General features: G+C 42.3%; 1 protein-coding gene across 3 annotated transcripts in view; it reads right to left on the bottom strand.

Annotated features, from left to right (window-relative positions):
• Ctnna3 (catenin alpha 3) overlaps positions 1–23,625 on the bottom strand; it is a 1,475,129-nt gene that overhangs the window by 1,440,763 nt on the left and 10,741 nt on the right. Inside the window, exon 1 of one of the 3 annotated variants that reach the window (XM_029542317.1) lies at positions 10,507–10,604. The exons of the other annotated variants lie outside the window; for them this stretch is intronic. The gene's annotated coding sequence lies outside the window, so the exon portion shown is untranslated. Of the gene's footprint in view, positions 1–10,506; positions 10,605–23,625 lie in introns of those variants that run through there. 3 annotated transcript variants of the gene reach the window in all.

Raw genomic sequence — 23,625 nt, 5'->3', positions numbered from 1 at the left:
CAGAGCAAGAGCAACATGGTCTCCGTGCATACTTTCAAGGTGACAGTGTTTTGGTTTTGTTGTTGTTGTTGCTGTTGTTGTTGTTGTTGCTGCTGTTGCTGTTGTTGCTCTGAGTCCAGTGAGCCTATGGATTCAGTCCTCTATCATATTATAAGACAGCTCAAATGTATATGAAGTCTCCTGAGGGATGGCAATTTGGAAAGACCCAGAACAGTAAGGGAACAAACAGTGAAGAAAATTCTTATCCACCTTGATTCGAAACAAAATAAACTAACTAAACAGATGGAACTAGAAAATATCATCCTGAGAGAGGTAACCTGGGTCCAAAAGACATGCGTGGCACAGTATGGTATGTACTCACTGATAAGTGGATATTAGATACACCCCGCAGACCCGAAGAAGCTAACTAAGGAAGGCCCAAGTGAGGATGCTTGAGCCCTGCTTATAAGGGGGAACAATATGGTCACGGAAGGCAGAGGGAGAAAGGGACCTGGATGGGAGAGGGGAGAGCAATGGGAACAGGAAAGGCAGGATCGAGTATGGGGAGAGACAGGAGAGAGACCCAGTGGGCCGGGAGAATGAAGGGAAATCTGCAGATGCCCCGTGTGGCGGTTGGGGGATTCTCTAAGAAGTCCCAGAGACCTGGGATGAGAAAGGCTCCCAAGAGTCATTGCAGGTTACCTTAGCCGAAATGCCAACAGTGGGTATATGGAACCTGAAAAGACTACTTCTGGTAGCCAGACAGGACCACCCCACCACCCCACCTACAAAACAATATGTATATTATATTAACATATAATATATATTATATTAATATATATATTAATATATATATTAACAAAACAAATTCAGGCCTGCAAGTTGACTCCACTGGTAAAGGCTGCCTGACTTAATGAGTTCAATCCCCCAGGGCCTATATAGTAGAAGGAAAAATTGAGTCCCCCCACCACCCAAATTGTCCCCTGATAGCCACACAAGAGCACCATGCCATACACATTCACTCATATATAAATAGATGACTGAAGCCGGGCGTGGTGGCACACGCCTTTAATCCCAGCACTCAGGAGGCAGAGGCAGGNGGAGATTTCTGAGTTCGAGGCCAGCCTGGTCTACAAAGTGAGTTCCAGGACAGCCAGGGCTATACAGAGAAACCCTGTCTCGAAAAACCAAAACAAAAATTAAATTAATTAATTAATTAATTAATTAATTAATTAAATAGATGACTGATTAAGAGAGGGGTAGAGGGGGTAGAATGTATTTTTTTCAAAATCATATTTCTTCTTTGTTCCCTGGAAATAAATAGAAGCCAGTTTGGTAATATAAAGAAAATCAAGCCAGGGACCTTGAAAAAAATTGCTTCCATTTCTCGGAAATCAGTAAAGACATGGGGGAAGAGGAGAGCAGTTGTGTGTAACTGTTTTAAAGTTTTCACCTATCTCTAAGTTTAAAGGAGAGAGTTGGGAGGGTGGGGTTGTTGTATTGCTTTTTTTTCTTTTAAGTTTTTAAAGCCCTACAGAATCTTTAAACTATCCAAATTCACTATTTACGAGTACTTTTTAAGTTTCCCTACGACTCTGGCTATGTACCTGATAACTCCTTTGAACTGTTTTTGATCCTCCTATGTAAATGTATCATTTCCGTAGGTAATGGAAGCCTTTACCCCTGGTGTGGAAGCACTAGCCCCATGCTTCTCCCCCACCTTGTGACCATCTATCTCTCCCAGGGTCTGTCGTGGCTTATTTTTTCCTGGTATCTTATGCATGGAGGTCCCACCCAAGGTCTAAGCCCTTTTGTTCTGTTCTCTGACCCCCACATATCGCTCATTCAGAGCAGGCTTGCTGTAGAGTTTCAGCTGTTTGCAGCCTCTGACTCACAAAGCCATCTGTTTACTCCAGTTCTCTCAGGTGTTTCCGGACCCTCTGGCCTACTGCTCGCTAGGATGCCTCAAGACTGAGTTCCTGCTCTTTCCCCTGAAATACAGTTGGCGGCACATGTTCTTGATCATAAGAAATATCATGGGGCTGGAGAGATAGATGGCTTGGTGGTTGAGAGCACTGACTGCTCTTCCAGAGGTCCTGAGTTCAATTCCCAGCAACCACATGGTGGCTCACAACATCATTCCAAGGCTGGACGCCAAACCCAGCAGCCTCTAAAATGCTCTTTTACTCTGCCTTCTCTTCTTATTAGATCCATGAAAAGATCACACTGTGTCTCCCTGTAACTCCCATATTGGTCAGTTCTGTCCTGCATTCCCTCCTCTGCTTCCTCAGTTCAGGCCACGCAAGATTTCTCAGCGTTGGCAGGAATATCCCACTTATTCTCCCCTTTTCCAGTTTTGACACCTTTCATTTACCCTCCAAATCATTCCTGAACCTATATCTTTTTTTAATGTATTTTATATATATGAGTACTTTGCATGTACATCTGCACACCAGAAGACAGTGTCAGACAGTTGTTAGCTGCCATGTCGGTGCTGGGAATTGAACTCAGGACCTTTGGGAGAGCAGTGAGTGCTCTTAACCACTGAGCCATCTCTCCAGCCTGTAAAGTGCTCTCTTTACCAAGAAAACAAATATGCTACATTGACTTCCTGCTTAAAACTATAATAATTCTTCATTTTTGACACACACAAAAATTCAGATTTCAGTGACAAACATGGTGGGTCATGCCTTTAATCCCAGCACTCAAAAGGCAGAGGCAGACGGACCTATGTAAACTCCAGGCCAGCCTGGTCTACACAGTGAGCTCCAGGCCAGCCAGGATACATGGTAAGACCCTGCTGCCATCAACCAATCAATCAATCAATCAACAAAGAAACAAAATTCAGACATCACAGAATGACTCTGTAACCCGTTCTAGCCTGCCTCGCCAAATCTCTCCCTGTCTCTCTGACACGCCTCCTGCCTGTACCCCGCCCCCACGTAAAGAATTTGAGTAGAGCAGTTACACCCTTAGGCGGTTACTCTGTACTTTCTGCCTAGAGTTACCCTGCTCAGTAGCCACTGAGCAGACACCTATCCATCTTTCAGGTTTCAACTCAGTCCACTAAAGCCTTACGACACGCTAGGCCAGTCAGATGGTCTGGCAGCAGAGGTGCTCGCTGCCAAGCAACTTGAGTTCCATCCCTGGAACCCACCGGAGCGAAGGAAAGAATCGGTTCCTATGAGTTGTCTTCTATCCATCTTCCACATACATCACATACACGCTGTGGTACACTTACACCTATATACACACGTGCAAATATATCTTTATATTTAGTATCTGTAAATTTAAATATGAGCATAATATACAATTATTTATATATGTTACATAGAATATATAAGCATATATAATATAAACATTTATAATAGAGACATTTATGTTATTTAATTATGTATAATTACAAAACAAAACCTTACCACACTTACATACATGCTCATAGCAGAGATAACCAAGGCGTCCTTCTCTCTGTTCGCACAGCCCTCTGGGAGTCTAATTATCATCTTAACATCTAAAATGCCTTCTAAACAAACAAAACACATGAAATTAAAAGTATCACCTGGAGAGATGGCTCAGTAGTTAAGAGCACTGACTGTTCTTCAGAGGTCCTGAGTTCAAATCCCAGCAGCCACTTGGTGGCTCACAACCATCTGTAATGGGATCCAGTGCCCTCTTCTGGTGTGTCTGAGGACTGCGACACTGTCGCTAGCACTCACGAATCAGACCCCTGCTCCTTGTTTTTAGGAGTAGCAGCTTCAAGCATGAATTGTGAGCCAAGTAAACCCTTTCGTTTGTCTGTTTTATCTCCGTGACGGGTCACTAATATTTGACAGAAATCATGTAACTGACTTACCTAATTAAAAACTCACAATTCATTCCCACCTAAAATCAAAAGCACACAAAATAAACTTTTTTTAGTTTCTCTGTGTAGCCCTGGAAATCCTGGAACTCACTCTGTGGACCACACTGACCTCAAACACACAGAGATCCACCTGCCTCTGCCTCCTAAATTCTGGGATTAAAGGTACACCACCATACCAGACTCTTTATTCATATTTCAATTAAGGTGCATAACCACACATGAAGGGATAATTTTAAGTGACTTCAAAACATAATATTTGTCTTAGAGTCCTAAAAAGATCAGTTCTAGGGGAAAAATATTAAAATATTCTCTAAAAACTAAAATATTCTTCATAAAATAAATTCTTATAATAGACATTGTATATCCCTTTGAATATATATATATATATATATATATATATATATATATATATATACACACACTCACATAACTCCATTTGTGTAATTAGGAAATGGTTTTTCAGTATTGAAAAAAGATACAAATATAAAATCAGAAAATTTTAAATTACATCCTATAATTCTATATTTGAAAGTGTAAATATAGGCCATTTATACTCTTCTGAAAATTAAAATTAACTACTTCCTAGCTCTGTTGCTAAATATTGGGAGGGACAGCACAGGACCCTAGTGTACAGCCTGTTCCCTAACTGCTATTTCCCATAAGGGAAAAAGAAGCTCCCAGCAGCACAGTCAGGAGAGATACAAAAGGAACTGGGGACTTCCTATGCAGGGAAGTGAATACCACTGAGTTTAGTCCGAAGCCCAAGAGCAAGGGGACAAGGTGGCTGGATTTTAATTGAAAGTTTTTTAATGTAAATAAAATTAAATAAACTTTAAAAAGCTTAGATCCAAAAGATTCTTATAAACCCAAATATGAGCACTGAAAGGAATAGAAATTACAGCAAAACAAAGTATAAATGACTTATTTATATTATAAAATTAGTTCAAGAAAAAGTCAACAGTCACCTTTCAAAATTGTTATGATAACACCTATTTCCTGAAACTTGATAAATATAGGGAAATGAGAACAATGCTTTAGGGATGATGATGATGATCATAATAATGATAATAATAATAATAATAATAATAATAATAATAATAATAATAATAAAGAATTTTTACAGGATAAGTCCAAGCAATAAAAACCATGAAGAAGCATAGAATGGAAAAGTCTTAATATGATAATAGTTCTAGAAAAGACCATCAGTGAAAGTCAAGACTATTAGGGAATGCTTAATAAGGAACACTGGGGACTGCACAGAGATTGAACTCACTGACCAGTCGTACCCTCCCTGACAATGACACTGGCCAGACACTGCTCCTCTTGACGGGACACAGTGGGGATGATGTCACGCCACTTATGAAGTATTCCTTCCAAAAGAATTGAATCTAAATCTAACCAAGCCTCATCTATACCTGATCAACAAGTACATTGATTGTTTCTTTTGTTTTTTTCATTTTAGCAATTCTGGATGTTCAGTAATATCTGTAAAATCCAAGCCACATCTCTCTAGTGACACTTGTTTACTATCTGAAAATGCTCACTATCACTTGTTATTGGAGAAATGAAAATTAGATTCACAACAGACGCTACGGAGTGTCACCTAGAATAGCTAAAATGGAAAAGATTAGTAATACGAGATCAAAGGCAAGAAACACCCCCAAGATCTCACACGCAGCTAGTGACAACTGCCACAGCCGAGTTAGACAGCAGTCTGGATGGTTTGACCGGACTCTTTTAAGTGTGTGTGTGTGTGTGTGTGTGTGTGTGTGTGTGTGTGTGTGTGTGTCGCACGTATGTGAGCGCTTTCAGAGGCCATGAGAGAGTGTCAGACGCCTGGAGCTGGTTGGAGCTTCCCGGTATAAGTGAACTCAAGCCCTCAGGAAGGAGCGGCAAACATTCTTAACCATTCAGGCCAGCTCCAAATACACTTCTTAATAACTACCTGAGAGAAATGTCTACATATTGGCCTGTATGCAAACATTCGTGGTGACCTTATTCATAATACACAAGGCTAGAAGTTCCAAACACCCAGCAGCAAGCAGACAGATCGTTGATGGTATGATCAAACCACTGTGTTATGCAAGAAAAAGCAATGGACTGTTGATTTGGGCAACAAGGTGAATGGAAGGCACTAATGTCATGCTGAGGCTCCGACACACACACACACCCACTGGTTCTATGTATGACACCATGGGAAGGGAGGACAAGATAGAGACAGAGCAATGAGCATCTGTCAGAAGCCACTAAAGAAATCAACCTCGGAAGAGAACATTGTATTTAATGGCAGTGTGCCGGTGGGCACTCACCTAGCCTCTGTGTCACACTTAACAAGTTGTAAAGCTTTTAGGGCTGATCTTTTAAAGTGTGTGTGTGTGTGTGTGTGTGTGTGAGAGAGAGAGAGAGAGAGAGAGAGAGAGACAGAGACAGAGACAGAGACAGAGACAGAGACAGAGAAACAGAGACAGAGAGACAGAGACAGAGAGAGAGACAGAGACAGAGACAGAGACAGAGACAGACAGAGACAGACAGAGACAGAGAGAGACAGACAGAGGCCAAAAGGATGCATCAGATTCCTTAGACTTGGAATTACAGATGGCCTGACATGAGTGAGGGAAACAAAACCTTAATCCTCCACAAAAGTAGTATACATTCTTAGTGCTTGAGACATCTCCTACAGCCCATGAGTTAACTTTATAATATATATTTTTTACAAATACTAATATATAATTGTGTGTAATATATATATATATATATATATATACACATACATACATACATATATACCATTTCTCAATGAATTTGAATTAAAAAAACAAGGCATGAAGGAAGTCCTAGGTTTGATTCCAAGCACTAGAAAGAGAAAGGAGTGGGGAGAAAGGAAGCATGTAGCTCTTTGGGTTGGTCTGAGGGGGTTGGCTCCACTCCGATGGGCCACTCAAGCTCTTCAGTACCCAAGCCTGACTTGACTTCTTTTTTTTTTTTTTTCAGACAAGGTGTCACTGAATAGCCCTGGGTGGCCTCAACTTCCTGTTTCATAGCAAACCTGTTAGGCTTACAGGTATGTATAGTCACGCCCAGCTCCAAGAGTGTTTTACCCCCGTGTAGGTGCACTGCGTGTGTTCAGTGGCCACGGAGGCCAGAAGTCGAGCCTGATCCCCTGGGACTGAAGTTACAAATGGTTGTGAGTCAGCATGGGGGGGGAGTGCTAGGAATCAAACGCAGATCCTCTGAAAGAAGAGCAAATGCTTTGAACCACTGAGCCACCTCTCAAACCCCTCCAACCTACTTATAACAGTTACTTCCCAGGATAGGAACCTATGTGCCCAGTTTATCCTGTCATCGCACATACCTAGTGAATTAATTAAATGCTATTTGTCACTCAGTCCTGTGGCAGCTAGTGATATGGATCCTTTTTTGTAGCAATTCTAAGTTGGTCAATAAATGTGTTTGTGGTCAAAACTATAGAAACGATTTTTGAGCGTGGTTATACTATTTTTTTTTAAATCTTCTTGAAGTTATTTTTAATAAACAGAGTAAGAAAAAAAAGACTATGACAATTTACCTAGTTCATCACATTCATATCTGAATATACACATGAAGAGTCTTAGCAAAACTTTAACTGCTGCTCTCTTATCTTTTCTCAGTACTTCGTTGTGTTGGCAGCAGAAATTTCTACGATCATTTTCTTTTCATTTACATAGGTCGGGGCTAGCGTAGTATGAGGAACTCCCTGAGCCCAGAATTCTCGAGGCGGCAGACATTCTGTGACTATTCGAAGATCAAAATACACTAGGACGTTTATCTTTAAATTCCTCCCTCTTACCCAAAAACTTTGTTCCCAGGGAGACTGATCCGGTTAGTTTGGGCCTGACTGGATTTGAAATTCAAGTTCAATTTACATTGAAATATTAACTATTTTGGTGGTTGGTGGCTCACGCTTTTAGCCCCAGCACTTGGAAGGCAGAGGTTGTTCTGGAACTCACAGATGTGGAGGGAGGTGTCGATTCTCTGATTGGTTCTTCATTGTGTCAATACAGACCAGAACTAGTCTCTATTACTATAGTTTAAGACTGAAAGGGCAGCTAGATGGCGGTGGTGCCCACCTTTGGTTCCAGCAGTCAGGAGGCAAAGCCAGGTGGATCTCTGTGAGTTCAAGAGCAGCCTGCTATATATGCAGCTAGAGACACGAGCTCTGGGGGTACTGGTTAGTTCATATTGTTGTTCCTCCTATAGGGTTGCAGACCCCTTCAGCTCCTTGGGTACTTTCTCTAGCTCCTCCACTGGGGGTCCTGTGTTCCATCCAATAGCTTACTGTGAGCATCCACTTCTGTGTTTGCCAGGCACTGGCATAGCCTCACAAGAGACTGCTATATCAGGGTCCTTTCAGCAAAATCTTATCAATGGGAGGAGAGGCCCTTGATCTTTCGAAGATTATATGCCTCAGTACAGGGGAATGCCAGGGCCAGGAAGCAGGAGTGGGTAGGTTGGGGAGCAGGGCGAGAGGAGGGTATAGAGGACTTTTGGAGAGGAAACTAGGAAAGGAGATAGCATTTGAAATGTAAATGAAGAAAATATCTAATAAAAATTGACATAAAAAAAGAATATATATGTGAGCGAAAAAAGAAAAAAGAAAACACATTAGATGACATGAGCTTGTTAACAGTGGGCCTGGTATTTACAACTAATTTCTAAGGCTTTGAATGGCTGAAGGGCAGAGGATCCACGTTTTTAACAACATCAGCTTGTTAGTCTTCTGTTTCACAGTGAATGTTTCTAGACCCCAGTAAACCTGAAGCAATAAACCCTTATAGTGCATGTATATACACAGAGAGAGAGAGAGAGAGAGAGAGAGAGAGAGAGAGCAGCTTGGTCTACAGAGTGAGCTCCTGGACACCTAGGACCCTGTCTAAGAAAAAGAAAAAGAAGAAGAATGAAATAGCCTTTCATCTCAGCCCTCAGGGAGACAGGGCAGGTGCATCCTTAATCTCAGCACTTGGGAGGCAGAGGCAGGGGCATCTCTGTGATTTCACGGCCAGCCAGGTCTAGAGAGTAAGACCCTGTCTCAAAAACAAGAAAGAGAGTAAAAAAGAGGAAAAGCACCTAGCCACATTACAACAACTCATTAGACAAAACACGAGAAATTTATATTCACAGATATGTGTAAAATCACTAAATATGTCTTATTTTCAATGGTGATTTTATCAGAGCTGTTCTGCTATGTAAATGTTTAACTATATCTAGGCAACTCAGTTTCCCCCCAAATACCAAGCCTCTCTAATCTGTCTCTGAATCGAGGAATAAGACTCCCCCCCCCTTAGAAAACCTGAGGCCACATTTATACCCACATAAATTAGCTGGTGACTCAGAAGAGCAGGTCTGTTCCACTTTTATTCCCACCAAAACATAAACAATGTCTAATGACCACTTCATCTTCACAATCCAACATCATTTTCTCACTCAAGACTGTCCTGAGGGCAAGGGAGCAACAGGTTTGCATGAAATCCCTCCATAAGACTTCTGTGTATAATAAATTTTCCCTTTCTCTCTCCCTCTCTCTTCTCTCTCCTCTCTCTCCTCTCTCTCTCCTCTCTCTCTCTTCTCTCTCTCTCTCTCTCTCTCTCTCTCTCTCTCTCTCTCTCTCTCTCTCTCTCTCTCAATACAAAGCTCTACTTTCTCCTCTTTCAAGATGTAGGATACAAGTGCCATGCAGCCATGGCTGGGAAACCCCTCTTCTTCCCTGTTCAGTCTTGTTCTTGGCTGTTTTATGTCCTTGTACTGTTTTTTCTTTTTTCTTTCATGCCACATTTAATTTAGCTTATCTTGAATTTTGTATAGCCTTGTGAGCACCTTAAGTCCTCTCTACAGCAGATGAGGAATAGATACGCTGTCTTTCTATACGTCCACAAAAACAATCATTTTCCCACTTGCCCTCGATAAAGCCTTAAAACTTTAACTCCGTATCAATGTACGGGTTACCCAGACCTACGAGTCCCTTCTGGCTGTGTCAGCTTTCTCTTCACACATACTTCAGGCAGCACACAAGCGACACTAGGAAAACATTCACGCGTGATTTAAGTTCGGAGGCTGATAATAGAAACCAAATTGTTTGCACAAATAAACTGCTCACTGCACAAGTTTTATATTAGAAGAATGTGAAGTCCCCCGTGCCTCGTGTACGGTTATTCAAATAGTAAAGGCTCTGTTACCCTGGAGGAGTTTGTAAGTGCTCTGTGTAAGACTGCTATAGCTGGGGCATTGGCACATGAGAACTGTTTTCATGCTGTTTTTAATATCGCTCTCAAACACTCCAAATAGCGGAATTGAGCTTCTGTTCAACTGAGTCAGCTTGGGTTGTTACACAAGGGGGGAAAAAACTGTTTGAACACTGTATTTCTATCTAACTCTGAAATGCCAGCTGATCCACTCCGAACAGAAGACTTTTAAGCTCTGAGCTTTCACAAAGACTAGACTTCGGTGTAACTAAAAGGCGACTTCCTCACAAAAGTCATAAACGCACAATATAGTTTCCAGTCATCCCATCTTAGAGAAATCACGTCCCCTCGTTTCCCCCGAAGTTATCCAACCGGGTGACACATAATCTGCCCATACTGGGGTTTGCCTCATGACAAAGTCTGATTTTAAAAAGTTGACCCTGGACTCACCTATGGCAGGACAGAGTTTGGCCCACACAGAGATGCTGAGCCACTGCCTAAGCAACTCCTTGTGTTTAGAAAGCCGGTGCCACGGTTGTGGCTCACAATTTGGCTTATGAGGACTCTGTGAGCAAACAGCCTGACAAGCACCCTAGTGTATTTCAGGATGACTGACAGGGCACGGTGGCTCAGGCGGGAAGGGGGATGGGTGCTCTTAAAGCAACAAGCCAGCAAAGACAAAAACCACACATTAGACTTTGGTCCGCAGAGGTGCAGGGTAAAGTCATCCGTGGTCAGCCCGAACACAACTTTCATGCACCCTGCACACCCGAGTCACCCCAAATCCGAAATGGGGCGCACACAAGTAGAGACGAAGAGTTTACGGCAGGCTTTATACCTCCTGGGGCTATCAAGCCTATAAACTTGACACTTAAGAATATTCCAATTCCATTTTACAGAAATCAAATCATGGTACCCGGGGAAAAGATCTCGCCATTGAGCATGTGTGAAGAAATCTTACAACAGCAATGTAAAAATAGCCGATCAAAGTAACTTAAACCAGGCCTGGTGGCACAGGCCTTTAATCCCAGCACTCAGGAGGCAGAGGCGGGAGAACCTTGGTGAGTTTAGGGCTAGTTTGGTCTACATAGTGAGTGTCAGGCCAGCCAAGGCAATAAATTGAGACCTGTATCCAATTAAATAAAGTGATTTAATGGAGCCAGAGAAATGGCTGACTGGTTGAGAGCACTGGCTTCTCTCCCAGAAGCCCTAGGTTCAACATCCAGTGTTCGTATGTCAGCCCACAACCATCTGTAACTCTAGCCTCAGGGGATCAAATGTCCTCTTTTGGCTTCCATGGGCTGTAGCACGCACACGATGCTCAGACATACATGTGGAGAAAAACACCGTACGCATAAAATAAATGATTTTCAAATGTTAATTAATTTTATTATCAATTAAGTGATTTAAGTAATCAAAATTGTTCCTAGAGATAGAGGCGAGGCATGCGTGTATTTCTTCTTACTGTATTCTTCCCCTACCATCAACTTTCCTGGTTAAGAGGTAGAACAAAATACTAGGAAATTCTAATTATGGTTATTTGTATACCAGTTTCTCTTAGGGATACAGTTAATTCATTAGCTTAATTCTTCACATTTGGAATTTTTTTATATTATTTTTCAATACTTTCTACATTTCAATTCTTCGATAATTAATTCATTTAGTTTGTTTTAAGTCACTTGTTATTTTAAACGCAATCCCTCACGTTGCCAGTTGAGGGTGTCATTACATTCTAAATATCTTCAACATCACACTGAATGATGGGTATTCTCATGCTTCAATAGGAACTGCAACAGAACGCCTCCACTTTCCTTAGAAAGCTTACTTAGAAATATCCCAGTTTGTCTGGCCTGTATACATTTGATCTGTAGTCTGTTTAACTTACATTTTCTAACTCCCATGCTTAATTATTGGTAATTACCCCCTTATCTGTGAGGAGCTACAGGTTAATTATAGGAAAGACAGTTGCCGTTATGATAATATAATTATGTGTCTCTCGAGCACAGAGTGCTGGGACTAACAAATTTCTCATGCAACCTCCAAAGTCCTCATTTTACAACTAAACACTCTGGGTTAGGATGAACTCCTTTTGCCTGATTCACTCTAAAAGTACAAACTTGGCCAGGCTGTGGTAGCACATGCCTTTAATCCCAAGCACTTGGGAGGCAGAGAAAGGTGGATCTCTGTGAGTTCGATGCCAGCCTAGTCCTCAGAGCGAGTTCTAGGTCAACCAGGGCTACACAGAGAAACCTTGTTCCAAAAAACAAAACAAAGCAAAACAAAACAAAGTGCTTGCTTAGCAAGTGTAGGGAACACCATTTGGATCCCAAGTAAATGTCTGAGCATGGAAGCCCACATGTAGCTCACTGCAGGGAAGGGGCATACCGTGGTCCCCGGGGCTAGCTGGCTAGCTAGAGTAGACATAAAGGTGAACTCTGGGTTCCATTGGGAGGTCCTGCCGCAGTGAGTTGGGTAGATAGATGGCCATTGAGAAAGACATCTGATATCAACCTCAGGTTTCCATGCAGACACACCTCCACACCAATGCATGTGGACACACACACACACACACACACAATTTCTCAAATCTCAAGACAGGATTTTTTTTTTTTACTTGTATAGCAACAACTAACAGCTAGGCAAAAATCATATTGTCTGTTTGGAAACCAAATATAAATGCTATTGATTCTCTTTCAAAGTTTTATGGCCCTAATTTTCTAAACTGACATGTTCTCGGTGGTATAAAACAAATGGTCAAAATTGTTTTTCAAATTACTCATCCCAAAGAAAACGGAAAAGCCAATGCTGTCAGTGATTAGCTTGGCCCTTCTGCCAATCAGTCACATAAGCCCGGCATACAGCACCCAACCTTTTTCTGCTTTCAGCTAACCACTTAGTTCTGCTTTAGTTCCCAACAAGTTTGCTTCCCTAATACAGGGTCTCCTAAGCCCTGGTCCACCCAGCAGATTTGGTGTCCCCGGGAGCCTTGAAACCTTATGTCTAAAGATCCTTTTAATTTTGGTTCTACCTAAAATGGCTTAAAATTTTTTTTAAAGAAATTAATGATAATACTTAGGAGAGAAAGAAGGCTGACAGATATATATTACTTGTTTAGTAATATTTTTTACTTTCAGCAACCAAAAAAAAATACCTTCATAGCTTTGACTTTTCAATATTTCATACTCTTACCCTTCAAAAGAACTTCCTTAAATTATTGCAACAATCACATGAGAGGTTATCAGGCAAGCGGTGAACGAATCTAGAAGCATCACTGATCCTGGCATGTTTCAGATGGTGTCAGTGAGTGGCACATACGTGAGTGGGATCCCACGGGCATCTACAGATGCAGAGTCCGGGGACTAAGAGGTGTCACCCTAAGAGATGAAGTGTGACAAGTGTCCTTCTGTGTTCCCTGCTAGTCCATGAGGCTACACGTGCTTTCCAAGAGAAATCACAGAGGAAGGAAGAGTCTGGGGTGGTGGTGTGAACCTGTGATCCCAGCACTTGAGAGGTAGAGCCATTGGCAATCAGGGGTTCAAGGTCATCCTCAGCTACAGATGGAGTTTGAAGCCAGCCTGGGCTACCTGGGGTCCAAAACGAGCGAGGTTAACAAGAATGGACATGATCAGGGGATATGTTACGTGTGTGCATTGGGTCACAACAAAGAACATTATTTTGTACAATTAATATAAGCTAAAACAAGGGGTGAGGTTTTTAATGAAAATAACTGCTTACATTCAAGGTACACATTCCATAGCTTTCTCCTTAATGGCTACCATTTACCTGCTTCTCTTGAATTGTGACGTGAGACCTGATAAGCTGCTATGAAGAGGAGTCACTCATAAGATTACACAGCAAATATAAAGGCATGCTAAGGACCGTCCTGAGGGCCCTCTGGCCCATCTTTCTTCTGTGGAAAGGCTCCCCTCTCTGCAGAACTCCATGCATTCAAACCACATCTGAGAGGGTGACTGAAGAAAGTAACAAGTGTATTGCTCTGATTTCAAAACGGGCAGTCCTTGAGGTCATATGTTTTTATTTAGCAGGTTGCATCTGTTTCTCCCAGGGACATCGCCTACTGCATTTGTGGTAAGTTATAATAAGAAATCAAAGAAATTCGGCCCTAAAATAGAATAGATGCACTTCAGAACTTCTCCAAAAGTTGTAACAAATGTGCTTCAGAATTGCTCCAAAAGTTGTTAACAAATGCTTCACAAAGAAAAATGACAGACACTCTAATGAAAATTAATAAGCATGTATCTTTTAAGCCTGAGTATGGGAGGGTTAAGGGACAGAGTACTGAGCTCAGAGCAGAATGGCAGTAAGTTAAAAAATAGAAACTTCTGTATCTTGTTCCCACATGAGACTTATGGAGTGGTGCCAACCTTACTTCATTCCAGAGCAGAGAGCCTCCCCGTTGCTGAGCTATACTAGAGAGAGGGGAAGGAAATCCTTTCTCCCACACTCTGTTACCAAAGATAATGACAGAAAACTGGTGATGGATGGCACCACCAAGCAGCCATGTTTATTTTACTTATTTTATTTAGAGAGTCCATGTCTTCATTAACTCTCTAAAAGGCCCGAGTTTACATAATACAGAAGAAATGCATGCATAAGAGCCAAGATAATAAGTTCTGGGAGAATCTCAGTGTCTCAGGCTGGAGCTACAGCTCAATAGTAGAGCGCTTGCCTAACACACAAGGCCCTCTGGCCACAGCTTTCCAGGCCCTGCTTCAGTTGTTTCCTGGAGAGGAGAGTGTCGCCTCTGCTGCTCTGGTTGTGAGGTTGGCCTTAGATCTCTGAGCCAATCCCCAGCGCTGTACATGATTCTCTGGAAAGTTCCCTTGGCTTTCCACTGTGTTTTTATATTTTTTTAATATATATTTGTCTATTGATGTGTGTGTGTGTGTGTGTGTGTGTGTGTGTGTGTGTGTGTGTGTGTGTATGCACATGTGTGAAGGTCAGAGAACAACTTGCAAGACTCACTTCTCTCCTTCCACCTTAAGGTCATTGGGAATCACACTCAGGTCACATTAATTCACTGGCCCCTTCCTGGTCTCATAGATGCTTATACTTGCCAGACATTAATTTTTACTAATCTAGTAGATAGTCCACATATTAAATATCATGTCCATTTTTGTTTTAATTTGTTCTTACCCAATAACTGGCGAAATGAGCTAATAATCTTTGCATTTATTGATTGTTCATTCTAGTTTTCATTTATTGACTCTTTACGATTCTTCCCTATTTGATTTCTTTTCCTCACTAATTAAGAGTTCTTTATATTTTTTGAGACATGGTCTCTGTCTATGTAGCCTTAGCTGGCGTGGTGCTGAGGTCCTGCCTCAGCGTGAGGAGGGTCCTGAGAGAGGCGGCGGGAAGGGGGACGACTCTGACCCAATAATGACTCGGAGTCAGTAGTAGATGCAAGCTGCTGGTTCAGGTACTCTCTCTGCTCCCTGACGATTCTCCTTATTCTTTATCCTTAGCTTAGTAGCTTAACAACCAGAAAGAGCCTGAACCCAGTCTTTTTACTTACTAAAGCTACATCATCCAGGCTTTGATCGCTGTTAATAATCATCAAAAATTCTTGGATTTACATAAATCTCATGAATCCCGGATCAATAGTTCCAACCCCTGTTTCCTTAGAGTAGAAAGCACTAAACTCAGAGCAAAAGCCATTTCCTTGTAGGTTTGCACAGCCTTGCAGGTGGTTTCCTTACAGGTAGCTGGGCACAGCTCTTGCTGTTTCCTGGTCAGCAGACGGCAGTCTTTAGTAACTGTTTTCACGGAAGAACAGAAAGGTGACAGACGACTAAAATTAAAGTGACTCGTTACAAAGTTTAAGCTCTCTCCAATATCCTTCCAGGGATTGTTATCTTCAATTCTTCAGTCAGCTAGAAAAACAGAACACTAACTTTCTATATGCTTCTACTTCATCTTTTAATCCTCTAATCTTCATTTCCTTATTTTAGCAATCCCATAGCCTCTCCTATACTATTTATTCCTAAATTATATATATAATTTCCTATTTTTTTTTCTATCCGTACCTTCTCTTCCTGAGACCACTGTAACTCTCTATCCTTGATGTCCCCAAGTTCATTCTGGCTAATCAATGCAGCAGTCATTGGACCAGAGTGTACATGTATCTCCTCATGATTCCACATTCAAGGCTAAGTCTTGCAATGAACTATTTCTACAAAGGACGAGGTAGGTTTTCATGGCCTTTGTGCTTATGTTGTCTAGATCCTTTCCCGTGGCTCTAAAGGCCAAGTGGAAGGCCTGCTCCTAGTCCTCCACGGCTTCATGGCCACCTCCATTCCTCATTCCTGAAAACTGTATCTGTTACTTTTACTGTGGTGTGGTTAGCTCTGAGTAATGGGGGAAGTATATTCCCCAGAAAGAAAGGTTGAGAGTAGGGTAGTTAAAGATAGATCAACTTTGGGGCAACAGCCACCATCAGCACACGTAAGGTCATGGGATCAACCATCTGGCTGATGCTCCAGGGACAGGAACTGCGTCACATCTCCCCGGACCTGGCACCTGGAACTTCTTATCCTGGAACTTCTTATGTAGACCAGGCTGGCCTGGAACTCAAAAGTGGTGAAGCTGCCTTTGCCTCCTGATTAAAGCCATGCCTTTTCTTAGAAGGAAGGAAAATGTGGACCAAGAGCTGACATGGTCACTCTTTAATCCCAAAACTCAAGAGGCAGAAATAGGTGGCTCTCTGTGAGTTAGAGGCCTGTCTGGACCATTTAGTGAGTTTCAGGACATTCAAGGCTATGTAGAGAGACCCTGTCTCAGACAAACAAATAACAAAAAAGACTTAATTACAGATATAAAAAAAAAATTCTCAACCATTCACCATGTATCAAATTACTATATCATTAAATTGTTAGAATATTTGTTTGTTTGTTTGTTTTTAATTTGCTAGTTAAGTTGTTGATTTGAGTTTCATAAAAATCGCTAATGAATTTTGGGACTTTGGGGATTAGGTCAGAATTTTTCATGATTTCTGAGACAGGCTTTCTTTTTTTTTTAAGATTTATTTATTTTATGTATACAAGTACATTGTAGCTGTCTTCAGACACCCAGCAAAGGGCATCAGATCCCATTACAGATGGTTGTGAGCCACCATGTGGTTGCTGGGATTTGAACTCAGGACCTCTGGAAGAGCAAACAGTGCTCTTAACCACCAAGCCACCTCTCCAGTCCCTTTTCATGATTTCTGAATTGGCCCTAAACATACTTCTGCTATTCTGTACTTTATATTTGTATAAAGCAGTGTTCTCAGCCTTAACCATGTATTGACAAGTTGTAGAACATGTTGAAACTCTGCCCTGTAATACAAAATACTCAGCCAAGGTTTAATTCTTTATGTAAAAGTTAAGCATGTACATTCGTCGCACTGGTATGTAAATATCTTTCTCTTCAATAAGATATATATCTATATCAAAAAATTGTCTTAAAATAAATTTCTTTATGTTTTGATTATCAGTAAATATTTGCTCGTACAACAGTTTTGTATATGTGTATGTCCATGAAAATTTCTCATATGAAGTAGGTCATAAGTACAAAAAGTTTAAGATGCCCTGACATGAACAATAAATATATTCAAAACTACAAAGAATAAGACTATAGAGAAACAGAAACAGTCTCCTGAGATTGTAGCATAACAGAAAAAAAGAATCTTTTGCAGAATTCAATAACTACAAAATAACGTGTTACAATGTCACATTTGTAAAATACATAAGTTAGTAGTAGGGCCTACTTTAACCGTTTGAGATAAAAGTGAGATCACATCTAAAATATTTTGAGTTAAAAATCACTCCCGTTATCACCCTTCAAAAGCTCTAAAGAACAGTTTACAAGAGGAGAGAGAGAGAGAGAGAGAGAGAGAGAGAGAGAGAGAGAGAGAGAGAGAGAGAACACAGCAGCAGCTCAGAACACAAGAGGCTCTGTTCAAATGTGCTGTGCTCTGTCCAACACAAGATTTACTGGTGGAAACTCCCCCCCGCACCCCAGGGTGACCTTTTCTCCTGCTGTTGTGGACCTGTCAGTGGCCACAATGACTTCAGGACAGAGCAGTTTGTTCCCTCGGATGTAAGGCGCATCCCCCAGAGTTTCTGCTTTCTAGTGGCTGGATGAGGAGAGACTTCCCGCTCAGTGGCACGTCTATCAAGAGCTGCCCCTCCTGGCGCAAAGCAGGAAACGAGGTGTTTTTAGTGTAAGAGACTTCCTCTCGCCTTCCGCCAAGGCTGGGGTTCCAGGCGAGAACCACCGTGCCCGGCTTTTTAAGTGGACTCTTGGGGATTTGAACTCGGGTTCTCATGCTTGAACCATCTCCCAAGTCTTCAGTAGCAAATCTTAATCAGGGCTTAAAAAAGAAAAACAACTTTCTGGGCTGACAGAATGTCTCAGTAGGAAAAGGTGGTGCTGCGAGGCTTGACAACCTGAGCTGACTCTCCAGAGCTCACATAAGGCAAGATGCCCGCTAACCTCCACACATATTCCATGGCACATGTGTACACACACACACAAATACACAAATCATAAATAAAAATACATAAGTAAATAAGTGAGTAGATATGTAATGGTTTGAATAGGTTTGGCCCCCATATATTCATGTGTTTGAATGCTTGGCCATAGGGAGTGGCACCATTAGGAGGTGTGGCCTTACTGGAAGAAAGGTATCGCTGTGTATGTAGGTGAGCATTAAAAGTCTCCTCCTGGGCTGGAGAGATGGGCTCAGTGGTTAAGAGCACTGACTGCTCTTCTGAAGGTCCTGAGTTCAAATTCCAGCAACCACATGGTGGCTCCCAACCATCTATAATGAGATCTGACGCCCTCTTCTGAAGACAGCTACAGTGTACTTAGATATAATTATAAATAAATCTTTTTTTAAAAAAAAATGTTTTAAAATCTCCTCGTGTTCATCTTCAGATGAAGATGTAGAACTCTCAGCTCCTCCTGCACCATGCCTGTCTGGATGCTGCCATGTTTCTACCATGATGATAATGGACTGAACCTCTGAACCTGTAAGCCAGCCCCAATTAAATGTTTTCCTTTATAAGAGTTGCCTTGGTCATGGTGTCTCCTCACAGCAATGGAAACCCCCACGAAGACAAGACACAATTTTATTTCTAAGAATTCGTTTTAAAAAATAATGTAAGATAAACCTTTTCTGGCCAGGGAGATGGCTCACTAGGTATAGGTGCTTGCTGCCCAACCCTGGCAACCTGTGTTCAATCCCAAGTCCGCATAACAGTCAAAGCAGAGAGCTGACACCTCAAAACTGTCCTCTGATCTCCACGCAAATGTCAAGGCACATACACATACAGAATGTGCGTGTGTGTGTGTGTGTGGGTGTGTGTGTGTGTATGCATGTACACACACTAATAATAATAATAACTTTTTAGAAGCTTCTAGAGCTAGGGAGTGGGCTCAGTGGGTAAAGTGCTTTGCTGCTAAAGCATGAGGACCTGAGCTTGCATCCCTGGCACCCACACAAAGTCAAGTGTGGCATCTGTACCTACAACCCCAGCTCTATGAGTGACAGATGCAAGAGAACTGCTGGGGCTGGGGCTTGCTGGCAGCCTAACAGGAATGGCGAGCTTCAGGCTCAGTGAGAGACCCTGTCTCAAAAGACAAGGTACAAAGGCACTCGAGGATGACATCCCTAGTGTCAATGTTGGCTTCTGCATGCACACACACACACACCCACACACACACCCACACACACACACACACGCACGCACGCAGGCCAGCAAGAGCACCCCCACCTACATGTATATAACACTCAAACAAACACAGTTAAATGACTAGACAATAAGAAAATAAACTTGTTAAAAATCAAGTCCCGTTGGCAAAGGAAGTTTTGCTCTTCACTCCCTTCACTGAACACTTCCATGTCCTCTACAAACTTCCTGTGGGCTTCCCAGGGTTGACCAGCCCTGCTGTGGAAGGGATTAGAAGGCACAACCTTTGTGAACCCAAGAAAGGACCCTCTGAGACACGAGAAGATAGATATCTCACCAATGGTTTGCAAACATGAGGAACATATTCCCTTACCACATGGTTCATAGATAGAACACAAAACGCCCACTTAACTTTGATTCCATGGAAACAGTAAGCAAGCTTCTGACCTGGCTATATCCTGTGTGATATGTGGGACATACTCTTACTAAAAAATAAAGTACCTGTTATCTTCTTGAGATTCTAATTAACTTTCTTATTGATTTCATGAATGGTACAAATTGGGGTGCCGTGGAAACAAACCTCCGTTGTGTCTGAATATGTAGCAGCCATGGAAGCCAAACCCTCACGAGCCACCTGCATATTCTCACATCCTGTCAGAGAGTTGAGGATGGTGTTGGGAGCCAAAAGGGAAGCGCACATTCCGGAATCCCTAGGAACTGCTTTTTAGATAGCCAGGGCGGGTGGTGTTAGGCCACCTCTGAGCAGTACACCTCTCAGAACTCTAAGTTTTATATGATTAAACTTGCCTCCAAAAAAAAAAAAAAAAAAAAGAACCAAATAGCGAGGTTAGGGGGGAAAGTCCCAATGGATATATGCCTTCATGGACCAGAAACATGATAAGATGCTTGTCCTTCGCTTGGGACAGGAACTCCACAGGAAGGCCAACAGAGCCAACTAACCTGGACCCTTGGGGCTCTCAGAGTCTGAACCACCAACCAAAGAACATACACAGGCTGAACCTAGGCCTCCCCGCACATATGCAGCAGATGTGCAGTTTGGTCTTCATGAGGGATCTGAACAACTGGAATGGGGGCTGACCCAAGAGCTGTTGCCTATAGGTGGGATATGGCCTTCTAGCTGGGCTGCCTGGCCTGGCCTCAATGGGAGAGGAAGCGCCTTGCCACACAGAGACTTGAAGTTCAAGGGGGGGATATGGGGTGGGGCATCTGCTCAGAGTAAAAGGGAAAGAGAGATGGGGGCGGGATTGTGGAGGGAGTGACTGGGAGGGGGCCGTGAGTGGGATGTAAAGTGAGTAAGTAAAACATTTAATTTAATTTTAAAAGAAAATTAAGACAGGAGCCAGGCAGTGGTGGTGCACACCTATAATCCCAGCACTTGCGAGGCAGAAGCAGGTAGATCTCTGTACATTTGAGGGCAGCCTGGTCTACAGAGAGAGTTCCAGGACAGCCAAGGCTACACGGAGAAACCCTGTCTTGAAAACATTAAAAAGAATTAAAACAGAAACTTTGCTCTATTAAAGTCAAGAGCAATGAACCTCAAAGAGGACACACATGTCTCATTTAAAACAAATACAGGGCTAAATACATCTCTCAAAAACAAGAAAATGCATGTAATGGAAAGGTAGATAAAGACAATTTCCACCAGATTTAATAAACTTGTTTGATACCGAGAACCTACACTGTGAAAGAAGAGAGCCAACCCCCATAATTGTCTTCTGCCCTCCACATGCAAGCTGTAACACGCATGTGCACATACACTGGAAAAAATGAATAATGTTAAGAAAAAGATTTTAATAAAAGAAAATTTTGGTCTATAATACCAGTTACTCAGGAGGCTAAGGCAGGAGGGTTGCTAGTTCAAGGCCTGCTTGGGATGCAGGGTGAGTACAAGGTCTGCATGACATAGCAAGAACCTCTCTCAAAAATAAAAATTAGCTAATCTCTAAAATACATCAAAAAATATTTAAATATTCAAGAATTCAAGTTAGCCAAGAGGATAACTGAGTAACTAAAATCTGAACTCTAGGAATCAGCCTTCACGGGTTTTCCACCATTCTCCCTGGAGGTTTATCATCCGGAGAACAAATGAGGCAAAGCATGAAACTGCCACCCTGAACCTAAGCCCTGCCAACAGGAGGGCTACTACAGACGTGGCAACAGCAGAGACCGGAAGGGGAAGTAAATGGGACACCTTGGAGCCCATTAGAGCCGAGAAGGGAAACACGGAGCGAAGACGAGTGGCTTGCCTTGCCGAGCAGTTCACAACTGAGAACCAAGACTTTAAAATAAAAGGTAGTCCAAAACCATGGGCTGGAGAGATGGCTCAGAGGTTAAGAGCACTGGCTCTCCTTCCAAAGGACCTGGGTTCAGTTCCCAGCAACCACATGGTGGCTCACAACCATGTATAATGAGATCTGGTGCCCCCTTCTGGTGTACAGGCATACATGCAGGCTGAATATTGTATACATAATAAATCATTAAAAAAAAAAAAGAAAAGAAAAGAAATGGAACCATTACAATCACAGATGAAGAATGGTGGTCTGTTACTTTATTTTACTGTTTATTTATTTACTGTTTCTATTTTGACCACAAAATGTATGTTCTTTAAACTGACAACATCATGACAACATCATGCCGACCCATCTGAAGGGAAGTGAAGACTTAAGAAAGGCAGTAAAAATAAGTGAGGCTGGACAGCTGAGTCAGTGGTTAAGAGCCCTGGCTGCTCCTGCAGAGGACCAGGGTTCGATTCCCAGCAACCACGTGGCAGCTTACAACCATCCGTTGACTGGTTCCCAGGGATCCAGCACCCTCCTCTGGCCTCTGAGGGCACCAGGCATGTATCTGGTATGCTTACATGCATTCAGACAAAGCACTCATACGCATAAAATAATAAGGATAAATATGATAACTATAAAATAAATCAAGTGTTCTAAAAGAACATTGTGCTTACTTGTTTGAGTAATTGTTTATTTCAGAGTGTAATAAGCAAGGTTTCTCTACTGCTACTTTAGACTAAAAAACTCTTTGCTGTTCATTGTGTGGTAGGAATTTTGAAAGCCTCTCTGGCCTCCGAACACTAGATAGCAATGGTACATGTCCCCAGTTACAGAAATCAAAATGTCCCCACACACTGTCAGGAGCAAAGCATCATGGGTAGGGAATGACTGTGTTACAGATTAATGCAAATGTGTATGTCTTTTTTTTTGTTTCTCGAGACAGGGTTTCTCTGTGTAGCCCTGGCCGTCCTGGAACTCACTCTGTAGACCAGGCTGGCCTCGAACTCAGAAATCCGCCTGCCTCTGCCTCCCGAGTGCTGGGATTCCCCGGCTGGAAATGTGTATGTCTTATCACAGGGTTCATGTTGGCCTGGCTGGGAACTGGAATATGGGACATGGAAGTGGTAAAGGATTAAGAATAGGAGGAAGGGGGGTGGCTGGTGAGATGGCTCAGCGGTTAAGAGCACCGACTGCTCTTCTGAAGGTCCCGAGTTCAAATTTCAGCAACGACATGGTGGCTCCCAACCATCCATAATGAGATCTGACGCCCTCTTCTGGAGTGCCTGAAGACAGTGTACTGACATATAATAAATAAATGAATCTTTTTTTTAAAAAATGAGAGGGGAAGACCGAGAGACAGACAGAGAGAGCAAGAGAGAAAGAAGTATCTGATACTTAAAACTGGGAAATGTTAGAGTGCTCCACAGAAAAGTGTCAGAATCTTATCAGAGCCAGACGATAAGTAGCAGTTAAAGGTGCCTGCCACCGAACCTGACCGCCGCAGTCCAATCCCCGGAGCCCACGTGGTAGGGGGAAGGAACACACACACACACACACACACACACACACAC

Source organism: Mus pahari, chromosome 9 (assembly GCF_900095145.1).
Source record: "Mus pahari chromosome 9, PAHARI_EIJ_v1.1, whole genome shotgun sequence".
In the NCBI taxonomy this organism is placed as follows: Eukaryota; Metazoa; Chordata; class Mammalia; order Rodentia; family Muridae; genus Mus; species Mus pahari.
This window is presented reverse-complemented; position numbering and strand designations above follow the sequence as displayed.